The sequence below is a fragment of the Triturus cristatus genome, chromosome 7, assembly GCF_964204655.1.
Source record: "Triturus cristatus chromosome 7, aTriCri1.1, whole genome shotgun sequence".
NCBI lineage: Eukaryota > Metazoa > Chordata > Amphibia > Caudata > Salamandridae > Triturus > Triturus cristatus.
Window position 1 is genome coordinate 99,201,553 of NC_140590.1, and position 16,951 is coordinate 99,218,503.

The window sequence follows — 16,951 nt, forward strand, 5'->3', positions numbered from 1 at the left end:
TTTTTTTGGGCACCCCAAAGTGATGTGATACATGGAAATTGTTTTTTGTTGGTGTTTATAAAGTTGTATCTGGCCCCGATTAGGAAATATAAGCAAAGAGCGCAAATGTGTTGTTTTGGGACCCTCCCTGGGGGGGCTCAAGTAATGTGATTTGAGCGAACAAAGTTGTCATTTTGAGACTCTCCCTGAGGGGCGTAACGACGTGCTCGAACGTTGCTTGACGCGGACAGGTGTTTAAATACAAGGAGGAAGATGGGCCGCTCTCTTTGAGTGTTCAACTTTACGTATACTTTGCCGCTCAAGAAGCCATGCATTTTGGTAAGCTGGTTAACCGTTGGGCATTTTAATTCAAACTCTGGGTGATTAATTGTTAGCCATATCCCTTAAATACATGCTTGGTCAAACTTCGATCTCGGTCGGACACCTTAGCTATTAGATACCATAATGAGGTTACGTAATGGCTAAGGCTTACAAATTTCTATCTTGGTCGGCTATATTATTGATTTGACATCCTAGTGAAGATACATAATGTAACTTCTTTGCATTTTTCTCTTTTTTACCAAGTCTGAATTTACTCTGGCTCATAATAATCTGAACGGGTTTAACTTGGAGGAACTGCTGACAATATTGGCATGGGTGAGGTTGTTACATCTCAATAAATGGAAGGAGAATGAACAACGTTTTATAATGTCACTACATTGATATATTACATGCAAACTTGTACGTCCGTTTAGTCGGACTTTGTTTTTTAACTTGTCGCTACCGCTCAATACTTACTAATACTGTTCCAACAAGCAATTACACATAGCTGGAGCTTCGCCCAAAATAAACTGACCCTCACACATCTTTGTATAGTAGAAAGGCCACTTTATTTAGAACAGGTAAACTCTCAAATAACTCGGCAATTTTATTTATTTCTCTTTACAATTTAGAATACTGAGCCAAAACCATTTCTAAAATCACATTTCCCCATTTCAAAACTTTAAACCAACCTTCAAACTTCTCTGTGTGACCTTTACCTTGTCATTCTTTTCTTCCCCTTTTTCCTACCCGTCTTCCTTGGATGCCGGGTAAGACCGCTCCTGCCTCACCCACCCCAAACCTTGCTTTTACCAATGAACATGCCCAAGAGTAACCTGTCTAATAGTGGCTTTTTTTTTTTTTGGGTTGGGTTGGGTGGGTGGGACTTCGATTTTCTGCTCTCACCCCAACGCTCGCGCTTCCCTAATCAACGCGCACCTGACTGACTAACTTACTACGCGCGACAGCGCCTCTCTCTACGTGCCTAGCGTGGACCGTTCCATTCGGGCGAACCGCCCCAGGGGAATACTGTTTCTCCGCTCCCCCTGGGGCCCCCTCGCCCAAAATAAACTGACCCTCACACATCTTTGTATAGTAGAAAGGCCACTTTATTTAGAACAGGTAAACTCTCAAATAACTCTGCAATTTTATTTATTTCTCTTTACAATTTAGAATACTGAGCCAAAACCATTTCTAAAATCACATTTCCCCATTTCAAAACTTTAAACTAACCTTCAAACTTCTCTGTGTTACCTTTACCTTGTCATTCTTTTCTTCCCCTTTTTCCTACCCGTCTTCCTGGGATGCCGGGTAAGACCGCTCCTGCCTCACCCACCCCAAACCTTGCCACCCAGGAAAACCGAAGCGTTTACCTGTCCCCACTAACTATTGCAGCCGTAACCTCCCTTCAGCGATCTTTGCTGTTGCACCAAAGGTCGACTGCCAATTCCATTGACAAACAATCCCTGATTTCCAAAAGGTAATATGCCAGGCCCAACTCTGACAAATGAACCCCATCTGCTCTGAATAACTGTCCTTCTTTACTAGTTATGTTTCCATGTGACAGATACCTTATGCCCATTCCCGCACAATAGTTTTTCATTTCTTTATTCAGCTTTTTGCGTGCTCTGTCCATTGCCACTTGGTCTCTCGCTTGCCTCCAATGCTGCCGATAAACAAATTCATTCCATACAACTGTCGTTCCCAACCAGTTGTCCTTGATCACCGCTAGATCTAATTTCATGTTTTTTAAAAGCGTAAGACCTGAAAGCGATACGAGATCATTTTCTCCTAGGTGTATCAAAAGTAAATTTGACGGCCGTCTATCATGCATCAATTTTTTGAGAGTTGGGTACAGTTCCTCCCATTTCATGCCACCTTTACCATGCCAAAGCAATTCATGTCCCGCACTTGGGAGGCCGAGGCTGCGACCATAAATCTGTTTTTCAGCGAAGAGGCCTGCCCATTTGACAAATGAATGTCCGATGATCCATACGTGGCATTTCCCGGACAAAGTGCGGATATCACCTAACATAAAATAAAAAGAATTAGCACGCCTTACCACATTTACTAAATCTACTTGCGTACATAACGTGCACAACACCTGGATTTCCACCTGCCTATTCTTTGAATGGCATCCCACCCTAACCCCAACTTCGCAGCGTCCGTCGCCCCTCCTATTCTGAATGAATGAGTCGAATATTCTGAAGGTGATTCTCCCACTAACAACAAAACCTTCCTCAGCACCCCCAACAGCTGTGAACTGGTAACATGGTGGCAGGACTTATGCATGAAAATATAAGATGCTGTGGTAGTAATGGATTTGTCCTGAAACCCCTCCCACTCTAAAACTGGGCAACACTCCACCAGGCCACTTTTATTCAGAAAAACCCAAACGCCCCTCCCCAACTGGTCAGTTTTTGAACTTCTTAACCAAATCCGAAGCCTCTGCTGTTCGCAAATCACTTCGTCATATCGTATGCCTCCTTTCCCTCTGTCACCCAATATCTCTGACACTCTAAAAGCTCCGAAAAAGAGCCAAATCATTGCCAGCCTGAACAATGCTGCCTCATGAGCGCTATAACAACAATTTGGTAACTGTTGCACCAGTCTCTGCAGCAGCTGAAAAGAAATGGGGGCTCTAGGCAGCCGCCTTGTTACCCTCCTTTTGCTCAAACCTTTCAACATTCTTCGCACTAGAATGCCATCAACAGGGTCAAAGCCCCAGTGTAACTGTCCATAAAAGGATACCCCAGCCAGTTTACCCGCTATGGTATTAGATGACAATCCCTGTTTCGCCAACCATAGGACAAAGTGTAAGATAATGTAAGTAAAATGTTGCTTCTTCCACCCTCCGCTGTTACATTGTACATAACTGACTGTCTGTAAGATTTCCTTGTGGAGTCCGCTACTGAATTTTCCACGAGCCTTTCAATTGTCAGTTCCCCAACGCCCAGATGTTGTCTGACAGAAGGGTTTTGCTGTCGTCCGCCCCTGGCGCCAGTTCGCGAAAAAGCTGCCAATTAAAACGTGAAAGGGCGTCAGCAATGCAGTTATTTACCCCTGGTATGTGCTTGGCTCTGAACATAATATTCCATTGTAAACTCACCAACATAAACTCCCGTAACAAGCGTAACACTCTCACATCTTTGGCTTTTTGGTGATTGAGTAAATTCACCACAGACTTATTATCAATATTGAACAAAACGGATCTATTTTGAAGCTCTTTGCCCCATGTGACCAGCGCTACCAAAACCGGAATAAGTTCTAAAAAGGCGATGCTGCGCCCTTGTGTCATCCAGTGCACTGGCCACTGCTCCGAACACCACCGACCGTCCCAAAAGATACCAAAACCTTTGGAACCAGCCGCGTCTGAATATATCTGTACTTGCCAGATGAAACGGTCTTCAATGAATTGTAACGGCACTCCATGGAAATTCTCTAAGAAAACCAACCATATTCTCAAATCTTCCTTCACCATTTTGGATATGCGGACTCTATGATGTAGCCGCCAGGCTCCAGAAAGCGCCATGCCTAAGGCCCGGCAAAACGTCCTACCTGCCCTTACTACTCTGCAAGCAAACGTCAGATAGCCCAGTAGGCGCTGTACCTGCCTAAGCTCCAGTTTCGTTTGTTTTAACGTTTCCTCCACACATTCTCGAATTTCCCGTACCTTTCCTGCTGTCAGCCTGGCTATTTGTGCTACCGTGTCTATTTCAATGCCAAGAAATGTTAAACAGGTCTGTGGCCCTACTGTTTTGTCCAGCGCCAATGGCACTCCCAGCTTCTTCATCAACTTACAAAAAACATCCAAGGCTGCCTGGCACTGCCTAGTACCTGCTTGCCCCATGAAGAGAAAATCATCCAAATAGTGACAGGACGCTCCTTGCTGGTAATTCTGCGGTATTTCTCCGTATATATGCTGGCAAAGATGAGAAAAGCTGACGTCCAGTTTTCCACATTACGCGGAACCCTTGGCCGCCTTGCCAGTTCCCACTCTTCTTCCTTGGAACCTTCTTTTGCCTGGACTTCCCTGTGTAGTAATTTAAAAATGTCGACAAACTCATGGTCCCAAATTTTCTGTTTCGTCTTTAAAGATAGATGTGTGCCCAGGGGCATCGCTAAACCCATGTAAGGTAGACGTTTAGCTACTTTACTCACTGCCTGTGTCGCATCCCCCTCTGTCCTGTGCACCGACGTACTCCCTACTTTGTCCTTGTTTTGTTCAACGACTGAGGCCTCTTCCCCCCCAACCTTACTCGGCAATACCTTTGGCTGACTCGAGCCGCTGCGTATATCCCTCGCCTGTGGTAAGTCTAATTGTGTAACTGAAGGGGCCCACACCTCCCACCATGGTGTCGTACCTCTTGGAAGATGTTCAGCTCTGTCCCTCATGCCCGCTGGCACACTCGCTCGACGTCTTTTCTTTTGAGACTCTTCAGCTGGCAGGTCCGCACCTGACTTCTGTAAACATAGGCAGTTGACACCTTCCCTCCCTCCCCTACTCTTTTTTCCGTTCTAATTTGCTGCATGACTGTATTGTCTTCCTCTCTAACTTCATCCCAAATCACCTCTTCATCTCCACCCTCTACTCCATACCCCACATTTTGTCTACTACTGCTAGGCAGGGCTCCATCACCTATCCCCCCATCAAAACTGCGCCAATCTTGAACACAACTCAACGCTTGAGCTCTGCGTCCTTGTGAAAAATCCGCACTGAAATTCTCTTGCTGTGGCACTAAAACACTAGCCACCGCTACCTGTGACGCTTGTCGAGACCGCTGCTCGCTTTGAGCTATAGTCTGCCCAGAAACAGCTTTCGACCTCCGGGCGCTCTTCCCGCCGGAAGGTTGCTCCGCAACTGATATTCTCGTAAAATGTGATTTTCTAGCAGCCTCCCTCTCCAGCGCCTCGCCTCTTTGCCTCGAGTGTGGCTCCCACACCCACTGCCCTTCATCACACTCTATCTCTGCTAACTCCCTTTGCGCTATTTGAGCTGGTGGTAACCTAGGCTCCGGAAAAATACTTTCCTCTATGCCAGGCTCTAAATTATGATAGGGCACATTATCACCCTGCCACAAACTCCCACACAGCTGGTCTACGCCATATACCCAATCAACTTGTTCTTCACTGGACACGCCGCCTGCCGCTACCACTTGCGCCACAAAATCCACACCGTCCTCCCCTATACCACAACCTTGACCCCTCACTTGCTCTAACCTTTTACCCTTGCTACCCATACCCCCATCAGGCTTTTGCTTATTCCTTTTCTGCTCTGGCCGCAAAATGCCCACAACCCCTTCTTGGTCCCTGTCACTCCCTGTGTCTGAAGAATAAAACACCAACGAAAAACCTTGTTACCCCCTAGTGTGTAAAATCATACCCAGAGGTTCTGTCACATCACTAAACTGTTGATCCTCCGTTCCCACCTTCGAAACGCTATTTTGCGCAGCCCCCCTCCCCCAACCCCTCCTGCCCCTCACTCTACTTCTTCTAGAAATGAGCCCCCTGAAAATTACCAATGGGGGCCCCTCCATGCTAACCTCCTGCCTTACTATGGCGCCATTTAAAACTCCCTGAGGAATTGCTATCACCGGGCGCTGTGCAAGGCGTTTTGCCATACCTCTGTGCCATGTGCACCTCCGCTCCTGAGGCGCGTGGCTCTTCGTGTTCTACCAGCCTGCTGAGGCAAGCAGGCCGCTATTGCCCTCTGCACTCCACTTGCAGCACGACGCCTCATTGACCTTCCCTTGGGTGCAGACGCAGCCCTCGCCTCAGCTGACAGCAGGTCTTCTCTCCCTGCTTTCTTTAATAGTTCCAATGCTGTCCTCACTTGTTCGTCGTCCTCCATGCCTCTCCTGTTCCTCCCCGTCGATTCCAGTCCGTTTTCGCCTCAGAGCAACTTCTTATTATTAATTAATTTATTTATTTATTTTTATTTATTTTTTTAGCTCTGACTTCGTTTTCCTCCTCTCCACGTCGTTTTTCTCCTCTCAACGTCATTTTTCTCCTTATTACTTCGTTTATGTTAATTCCTTTTTGTTTTTCCTCTTCAGCACTTCGATTTTCTGCTCTCCCCAACGCTCGCGCTTCCCTAAACAAAGCGCACCTGACGGACTAACTAACTACGCCCGCGCGCGCCTCTCTTTACGTACCTAGCGTTGCCCGTTCCATTCGGGCGAACAGCCCCAGGGGGAGACTGTTTCTCCGCTCCCCCTGGGGCCACCTTCTGCGGCACACTAATGATGCATAACAAAGTATAACGATTGCTTCTTAGTTGAAGTAGGCATCTGCAGATAAAAAACAATACTTTCTAAGCAGTTCTCTAATGTAATAATTTGTTAAAGTAATGCGTTGTTACAATATTCCACATGGCCCTTAATCATCAATGCTTACAAGTGACCTGTTTTGAGAGATCGATCGAAGAATGCATAATTCGGCATCTGATAAATTGAACGTTTCTTCCCTCTTTTTTTTTTGGGCACCCCAAAGTGATGTGATAAATGGAAATAGTTTTTTGTTGGTGTTTATAAAGTTGTATCTGGCCCCGAGTAGAAAATATAAGCAAAATGTGCAAATGTGTTTTTTTGGGACCCTCCCTGGGGGGGCTCAAGTAATGTGATTTGAGCGAACAAAGTTGTCATTTTGAGACTCTCCCTGAGGGGCGTAATGACGTGCTCGAACGTTGCTTGACGCGGACAGGTGTTTAAATACAAGGAGGAAGATGGGCCGCTCTCTTTGAGCGTTCAACTTTGCGTATACTTTGCCGCTCAAGACGCCATGCATTTTGGTAAGCTGGTTAACCGTTGGGCATTTTAATTCAAACTCTGGGTGATTAATTGTTAGCCGTATCCATTAAATACATGCTTGGTCAAACTTCGATCTCGGTCGGACACCTTAGCTATTAGATACCATAATGAGGTTACTTATTGGCTAAGGCTTACAAATTTCTATCTTGGTTGGCTATATTATTCATTTGACATCCTAGTGAAGATACATAATGTAACTTCTTTGCATTTTTCTCTTTTTTACCAAGTCTGAATTTACTCTGGCGCATAATAATCTGAACGGGTTTAACTTGGAGGAACTGCTGACAATATTGGCATGGGTGAGGTTGTTACATCTCAATAAATGGAAGGAGAATGAACAACGTTTTATAATGTCACTACATTGATATATTACATGCAAACTTGTATGTCCGTTTAGTCGGACTTTGTTTTTTAACTTGTCGCTACTGCTCGATACTTATATTGTTCCAACAAGCAATTACACATAGCTGGACCTTTCTCATATGCACTACTTAATATCTCAGATTAAGGTACACAATTTCGAGTCAGATTTGCCTTAATAACTTAAATAGAGGGTTTAAAAGTATAGAAATATATCAAGCTGGTATATATGTGATGAGTGACGTCTCCAACAAACTTTTTCAGGCACATCAGCCTTCTTATAGTTCCTTCCAGTTTTGGCCTGAAAATTCAGCCGGCAATCAGCACGATAGGTAGGTGCTCATTTGATTGTTATAATGAAAATGATATTTACAATGCATTAACATGATGAAATATTTTCAGTGGAGATTTTGACATATGGGACTATATTGACACTTGTGGTTTATTATCCATTGACAATCCCGCCTTTTTCCGAGAGCAACACTCCCTCTGCTCTACTACAGAACTGTCACCGACTCCCTACATCCCAGAAGCCGTTCACAATACATAAAACTCAACACAACTTCAACATATAGTGTTAGTACAAATATCAATCAATAATCAACAAGCCTATATACACGCAATTTCGCCGGATCAAGACAATAGCTAACCATCATTCTGCCACCAAGAAACTGGTGCAGATCAGAGCTTCCGAATCCCCTCTACTTCCACGGACGGAACGATTTCACAGTCACACACGCTTACACACATCACACGCTGGTGGGGCCCATTTCACCAACATTCACCCTAAATCACACTATCCGTGCCCTGTAAAGGAGAAAACACCTTTCACATATGCTCTATCTAATCTGCCTGTGCTTTGAGGTCAATGCGACCAGCTAGTTGCTTATAGATCTAACAAAATACATTTCAAAGAATACACAATAAAATCAATAAACATGACCAGAAATAACCACCCGAGACAGGAATTCAAACAGATTGTTCATTTATCTAAATTTTCAAGAAAAGCCAATTAAATGCAAATTTCATTTCTCTCATATTTACCTATTCTGTCTAAATGTCAGATCCTAAGTCAGAACCGGTCCTCTGTAGAAGAATTAGAGTCTTCTGTCGTCATGTAGAGTCATCGTCCTCTCCGTCAGCATAGGGACCTCGCATCATCAGCCAGGGAAGAAGTGGCGCTAGACCTCTCTAGTCTACTATTATTTATACTAGAATTTACATTCTATAAAGTTACATTTCTTTATTCAGAACGGATGAATGGCGGATATAATGTGATCTTGGTACTTTTTCGTTATTCTGCGAGATGTTCTCACGCATAGATTGTCCCAAATGAATAGCAGAATTGAACGTCCATGACTAATTCGTTACTTTTACGGATGTTTCTACTAGGTGAATTTGTTTCAATAGTGGGTTCACAACAAGTTCGTATCAACTTTTCCGTCTTCCAGGGGCTTTTGGCAGATGTCCCGGACTTGTCATCATGCTTATGGCTTTTCAGTTCATCAGAGGTGCAAGGTCATAGGCAGAGCGAAGCCTTTTTGTAAAATTCCATCTACTCGAGTGCAGGCTGTAGGTGGCAGCCATTGTCGGGTAGGCCACATTGGACAACTTAAGCAAAAATAAACATAAAACAGAATTACTGCATAGAAATGATTATACAGTGTTATTTCCCTGCTAATACCCTTATGTGTGTGTATTTATCTAGCCATTTGCGACATCAAAAGCCATTAATGCATATTAATTATAAGCGCAATACACCATAACATCACATAAGCAACATCGTTTTCTGTCAGTTTGCTCACCAACTTAGTTCACTTGTTATTTAGCCATGCAATAGCATTCCCACGTGTAATTCTCTTGTTAATAAGGTTGATTAGACGACATTTGACAAACTTTTAATACTTAATAATTAATCAGTAGTACTTTTAGTTATAACATGCGAAAATGAAACAGGTATTCGGTTTTTAAGGAAAAACCCTGCTCCATCAATCCCCCCTTTGGTGATATATAATCACCACAAAAATCAAAACCCCAAAAAAAAAATCAATTTAGTTTCCCCTTTTGGAAGAATTGGAAATATCTTCTTGTTTTTGTTTTTAGACCCTAGTTTCCATCTCATCTTCCTTTTTAGTTCTATATATATACTTTCTCTTAGCTCTTCTAGTTCTATTTCTTGTGGATCTCTTTCTGGTTTCTTTTGTCTCCTTTTAACATTTTCTTTTTTAATTTTCTTTTTATTTCTTCTATATCTACAACACATACATCCTAATCTAAGAATCAATAATGCAACAATTACACACGTTAATGGAAATAATATCTTACCAAATATGGTACTACCTATCTTAGCTACAAAGTTTTGAATAGCAATCATCTTATTAGCCATTTTAGTCCAGATACTTTCAGCTTCCAGTGGTACTAATTCTTCATGCAAATCAGTAATATTTTTTATGTAAACTTTTAGATCTTTACTTTCGTCAGGAATGTAAGTGCACCACTGTTGACAGCTTCCGAATGCCAAATGCATTCAAAGAAATTCCCACTGCTGGAATTAAAGCTCCAAAAATATCTCCTACAATTTCTGTCCATGTTTCTCTTCTATAACGTGTTAATGTGTTAGAATGTTCAGCATCATCTACTCTATCCATGTGAAAAATCTTTGGAAAGACCAGGCCAACATAACATGTACCAAACCAATGGTCAGGCAAACGGTAATAAGCCTTGTTCCCACAAATATAATAAGCTCCCGGAAAAACTGGATCTTCTCCTCCTCTAAATCCCCATCCGGTTGCAATAAAGTATGTATCATGGCACTCACTAGTCCCTATGAAATAATAATCATATTGAGATCTCTTCCTGGTAATGCACAGTTTCCCTTTCTGTGGGGCATCTATAGCCATAGTTGGACTGGCTCCATTTTTCAACTCCTTTTCTTTCTCAATATCCCACATTGTGTCACTCATTTTATGCCCTTTTGCTTTCTTGTGCATGTTCAACCTTCTTCTCTCAACCATGTCTAGAAAATTCTTCTCTTCTCCTTTCAAACTGCAAGTTAAATTATTTCTAAAAACATAGTCTAAGGTTAATTCTTTGGTTTCTAGAAAAATCTCACCTAAAGTGTTAGCATCCTTTGCAGGATTCAATGCTTTATTCATAGGCAATTGCCCAAGAATATTATCTACATTAGACATATTATAATCTAATTTTCCTAACTGATAAAATATACTAATCAACACACTACAGGAAATTCCATACGTAGCCGGAAGATGATAAGTCACTCCTTCCGAAACAGAGGCAGGTAACTGCATGCAAACCTAGCAATCCCTTACTTCCATTGTCTTTACGTATTCGTACAACAGTTTAGAAAAAACATTGCTAGAAAAATCATTAATTGACCTATCTTTATGTATATGTACATTACTAGTTCTAGTTGGAACTACCTTTAATGGACTCTTCCCTATATTAGTCTTGTTCTCAGTATGACCTTCTAAAGTGTCTATAGTGACTCTAAATGAAATCAAAAGAGCAAGCACGCTCCAAAGCAGCATTAATAAACCTGTACAGCAGCAGCACATTTTGCACCATCTTTTCAGAAAGGTACATCTACTTTTATTCTCAGTGTTAGCCATTTTGTTAATTTGACCGTGTCTTTTGACTTAGCCTCTTCTACTCCTCTACTGAACTTTTAAGGGCAGCAAGTACCCAACAGATTATTACAATCTACTAATTTTAATTGTGCTACTTTCCTTTTTTCTCCAGACTTCTCTTGGATCTATTCAATTTGGATTTTCATCGCTTTTCACTGTTTCTTCATCATCATCAAACTGTATCAGGTCCTGAACATCCGTCTCTTCTCCAATGTCGGACAAGATAACTCTCAGGATTCCCACAGCTTCTTCTTCAGCAACCTCCTTCAGTAAAGCCTCCTCCGGACTTCCTTGGCTGTCCGCCTCTTCTCCTTGTTCAGGCAGTGCCACATATGTCCATTCCGGTGACTTGTACCTCTGGTTTGGTTTCCTTATTCTTTTTGTTCTCTCAGGTATCTTTGCTTCCTCCTCCTTGGTAGGATTCTGACTTGACACTTCGTTCACTTGTTCAGCTTTCGAAGAGTTAACTCGTGTCAGTCTGTACCTTAGTCTCTTTATCTTATTTGGCCAAAGATCTCCTTTAGCATTTCTCTTTTGCTTTCCTTCTTTATTGTTTCTTTCTCCAAGCCAAGTTCTCTTTCTCAGAACTCGTCCTCCATGAATCTCATTGTCACTTTCATCAGACTCTGTTTCAGTTGCTACTGGTTCATTAACAGCTTTCTTTTCTTTAACAACTTCCTTTTCTCCAACAGTCTCTTTTTCCACCAATTGAGATTTCCCTACTTCTGTCCCTCCTCGGGTCTCCGACACGCAATCTTCCTGCTGTCTACTTGTCCCTTCACCTAGCTTATTGTAGATATTCCCTACACCTCCTCGGGGTTTTTCCGCAATCTGTCCCTCTCTGTCTTTGTCTGTCCCTTTTTCTTCAATATTTATCTCAGGTGGAACTTGTCCAATTTCCTCATGCGATTCAGGTGTCTCTTCTGTTGGAATGTTCTTTTCTTTTCTTTCTTTCTTTTTGTGTTGGTCACTGTCAATTGGAACCTCAGGCAATTCTTCTGAGTCTGAGCTCGCTTCTTCAGTTTGCACTGTTCTCTTCAGAACCTCTTCTGGTGGGATGAAAGCTTCTCTTGACTCACTTTCCCCACTTTCAGGATTCTTTTTCCTTCTTACTGCCTCACTGTCTGCATCATCACTGGAATCTGACTCTTCAAAGTATTCTTTTCCAGTATCCAGTACCATCTCTTGGATTTGGAACTCTCAGTGTGTGGCTTGCATGTATCCAATTTTTCACACCAGCGCACTTCACAGCAGCCGTTGTGGTCAAGCTGACTTGTCTTGGCCTTCCCCACCTTGGAACCAGGCAATTCCTTCTTCTGTGGACTTATATCCTTACCCAGTCCCCTGGGCTCAGATCATGGGCTGGTTTCTTTTCAAGTGTGGTGGCGTCTTCTCCAACCTGGTAAAACACAGAATGAACTGCGTCAGCCAGGCCTTTGCAATAATCCAAAATCATGTCATCAGTTATAGTCATCAGCTTGTTCACTGGTACATATGCATGCCTCATAGCACGTCCCATGATAATTTCATGTGGACTCAAACCTGTTGTTCTGTCTGGAGTAGACCTAATGGTCATCAGGACTAGAGGCAAGACATCGGGCCAATTCATTCCTGTGGCTAAGCACATTTTGCCAATTCTGTTTTTGATAGTACCGTTCATCTGCTCAACTACCCCAGAAGCCTCTGGTCGGTAGGCACAATGCAACTTCTGCTGTACACTCAATGCTTCACAAATTAGACCCATGATTTCATTATAAAAATGTCCTCCTCTGTCTGAATCAATGGTTACTGGGAACCCGTACCTTGGGATGAACTCTCTTAACAGTAATTTGGCCACTGTTATCCCATCATTTCTTCTTGTTGGGTACGCCTCCACCCACCTTGAGAACAAACAGACCACCACCAGGACATACCTCAACCTGTTGACTGGGGGCATTTCAATGAAGTCTATCTGCATTCTTGTGAAGGGTCCTCCCTCCCTGCCTATTGTTCCTAGGCTCACCACTGTTTTCTTTCCAGGATTGAATTGCTGACATATCAGACATCTCTGGCAGAGGCTTTCTGCTATCAGTCTAAACTTTGGACTGTACCAGGTTTGCTTAAAGGCTCTTATCATAGCATCCCTCCCCAAGTGTCCTTGGCCATGATACATCCTTGCCATTGTTGATAGCATGCTGTTTGGCATGACTGGTCTTCCATCCCTATAGACCCACACATGATCTTTTTCTCTAGGTGCACAACCTGCCTTCACCCAATCTCTCATTTCATCATCTTCTGCCTCATCCTGCAGCTGTTTTACTTCCTCCCATGTCCCCACTTCATTAGTAAACATTAATGAACAAGAAGACAGTTCCCGTTCTTTGCTCCTGTTAATTGAGAGATTGTTCCTTGCACAATATTGTGCTGTGTCATTGGCAAACTTGTTACCAACTGTTACAAAATCGTCACCATGACCATGAGCAGCACATTTTACAACTGCTAGTTCTTTAGGCAGCTGTATCGCCTCTAGCAGTTTTCCAACCACTTCAGCATTCTTTATGGGAGTTCCACTTGAGGTCAGGAAACCTCTTTGTAGCCATAGCTGGCCAAAATCATGGACAACCCCGAAGCCATACTGGCTGTCAGTCATCACAGTCACTCTCACACTTCTCCCAATCTTGCATGCTTTTGTCAGTGCCACCAGCTCTGCCACCTGAGCGGATTTAACTCCTTTCAAGGGTGATGCTTCCACAACTTCTGAGACTTTGCACACAGCATATGCAGCACTCAACACTCCTTCCTCTGTTCTCAGACAAGATCCATCCACAAACAACACATGATCACTTTCAGGCAGTGGCAGATCTCTTATGTCTGGCCTTGGCTTTGTGCAGTAATCAAGTACATCCAGGCAATCATGATCAACATCATTTCTCACTCCCACACATTCAGCATCAGGCAACAGTGTTGCTGGATTCACATTCACACATCTTTCCAGACTTACATTGGTTGCACCAAGAATGACTTTCTCATATTTAGTCAGCCGACTATGAGACATGAACTGTGTCCGGCTCCTTGTTAAAAGGATTGCCACATCATGGGGTACGAATACCCGTACAGGGTATCCCATTATTATTCCCTCACTTTGTTCCAGACTTTTGCAGGTAGCAGCTACTGCTTTTAGGCAACCTGGCAAACCCACAGCTACTGGGTCAAGAGTTGCTGAGAAATAGGCAATTGGCCTTCTCAGACGTCCGTGTTTCTGGATTAACACTGAAAGTGCACATCCATTTCTCTCACTACAGTACAGCTCAAATTCCTTTTCATAATCAGGCATCCCTAGGGCAGGAGCTTCACAAAGTCTGTCTTTCAGCTCTCTGAATGCAGCCATTTCTTCTGGGTTTAGTTCTAATGGGTCTTTCACCTCACTTTTGGTCAATTTAATCAATGGTTTGGCAATCAGGGAAAAATTACTTATCCACTGACGACAATAACCCACCATTCCCAGGAACATTCTCACCTCTCTTTGTGTCATTGGGGCTCTCATTCCCCTAATGATTTTGATTCTGTCAATAGTCACTTTTCTCAGGCCTTTCTCAATATTGTGTCTCAGATACTGGACTTCTTTCTTACAGAACTGCAATTTGGCTGGTGACACCTTTAATCCTCCATCTGCCAAGTGATTCAGTAATGCAATGGTATCTACTTCACAAGCTTCTCGTGTTTTTGATGCCACAAGTAGGTCATCTATATATTGGACCAAGACTGAATTTTCAGGCATTGTCAGACTTTCCAGAGATTTCTTTAGCAATTGATTAAATATTGAGGGGCTCTCTGTATACCCCTGTGGAATTCGGCACCATGCCAAAATCCGCTCTCCAAATCTAAAAGAAAATATTGGCTGGCTGTCATGATGCAATGGGATTGAAAAGAAAGCATGACACAAATCAATTACCGTGTACCATTCTGCATCATGGGGAATCTGATACAAAATCACTGATGGATTTGGCACAATAGGACAACGTGGCACAACAATCTTGTTAATCTTTCTCAAATCTTGTACTATTCTGAACTTTCCATTAGGTTTCTTCAGTCCCATTATCGGTGAATTACATGGGCTGCTCAATATTTCTCTTAACACCCCTTGCTGGATCATTTTCTCAAATAAGGGTGTTATTCCTTCAATTATTTCAGGTGTCAATCTGTATTGCGGTATGTTTGGGTAAACCACTCCCTCTTTTACAGTAATCTTTACTGGATCTACATTTCTCATCAGGCCCACATCTTCTCCAGTAAAATCCCAAACTGCTGCTTTCACTGTCTGTTTCAACTCTGGGGGTAATGCATCAGGATTAAATATTGCATATGTTCCCAAAGCCTCACATTCTCTGTTATCCATGGTCATTCTGTATAGCACATCCTCATCAGGTGTTTCAAAGGTTATACCATCTGGAGTACAGAAAATAGTGCAATTCATTTTGCACAGCAGATCCCTGCCTAACAGGTTCACTGGACTGGTGTCACACACCACGAATCGGGGCATATAAGTTCTATCTGCCCCATCCTCTCGCTTTCGATACCATCTGTCTTTCCATCTTTCTACATCTCCCCATTTCTTCAACAAGGCAATCATTTCTTTAATCTGTCCTGTTCGGCCTGCATTGTTCAGATTCTCAATATCCTTGTCTGACAAATCCACTCGGTATGTTTTCTGTAAAGCTTTCACCTTATCCATGTCAATTCCCACTTCACTGGCTATTCCTTTCAACCTGTCATGTATGTTCTTTGCTCTCCATGTGATGCTTTTACACAGGAAGAGGATATCCCCTTCCTGATAATTCTTCAGTGTTTCTGTAGGTATGGTTCCTACTATCAATTCTTCCATTTCCATACGTAGCCTAGCTACATCCATTCCCTGTGACTCTTTCTCCTTTTTCTGTAATGTTTTCAGCCAATCATTCAAATCTTCAGCAGTTATCACAGATTTTTCCGCACCCCCTGGTTCTCTCACCCTTTGCGGTTCCAAAATTGATCCTCTGTTCCCTTCCATACATCCAGTATTCAAACTTGAGTTAGTCTGCACACTCATTTCCCTTCCACATACGGTATGTCTCCACTGATTTTCTCCTGTTCTCCACTGTGTTTCTCCCGCTCTCATTTCTGCCTGCTCCGGAGGTACAATCAACCTATTGCCCACATATGGCACCGTCAAACCATTTTCACCCGTCCTCTGCTTGTCAAAAATCGGCATAACCGGGCCTATTGTCACAGGCACTGTAACAGCCTCAAGATTCTTAGTCAGCTCCCTGATTTTCTCTGTTAGTTCAGATGTAGTTCTTGCTAGTTCTCTGGTCTTTTCATTTTCAAGTTCATTCTCTCTTTCTATCTCTATTTCTCTCTCTCTCTCTCTTTTTCTATCTCTCTTTCTCTCTCTCTCTCTCTCTCTTTCTCTCTCTCTTTCTCTCTCTCTCTCTCTCTATCTCTCTCTCTCTCTATCTCTCTCTCTTTCTCTCTCTCTTTCTCTTTCCGCCAGAGAACAACCGCTTTTCAACTCAGGGGCTGTATCCTCTGTCTTTATAATCCGCAGGGTGTTTCTCATTGGGGTAACTGCTGTTCCTACCTCCGGTTCTCTTCTATACGGGGGTGGTCTTTTGTAGAGCATGTCATCTAAGACATCATCATCAGACTCATTCGCCCCATATCTTCTGGTCTCTACATTATGTTCTTTCTCTGTACATTTTCTCCCTCCTGATTCCTCTGCTGTTCTTACAGGATATAATCCCTCAGTCATACTGGCATCACGCGATCGTCTCATTCGGTCATGATGGGTTTCACGATCATATTTCCGCCCAAACATGT

At 43.0% G+C, this 16,951-nt stretch overlaps 1 long non-coding RNA gene across 2 annotated transcripts in view; it reads left to right on the top strand.

Annotated features, from left to right (window-relative positions):
- Positions 1–16,951, top strand: part of LOC146808917 (uncharacterized) — a 63,075-nt gene that overhangs the window by 21,408 nt on the left and 24,716 nt on the right. Inside the window, exon 2 of one of the 2 annotated variants that reach the window (XR_014966279.1) lies at positions 7,734–7,801. The exons of the other annotated variant lie outside the window; for it this stretch is intronic. This is a non-coding gene — a long non-coding RNA (uncharacterized LOC146808917). The remainder of the gene's footprint in view (positions 1–7,733; positions 7,802–16,951) is intronic. 2 annotated transcript variants of the gene reach the window in all.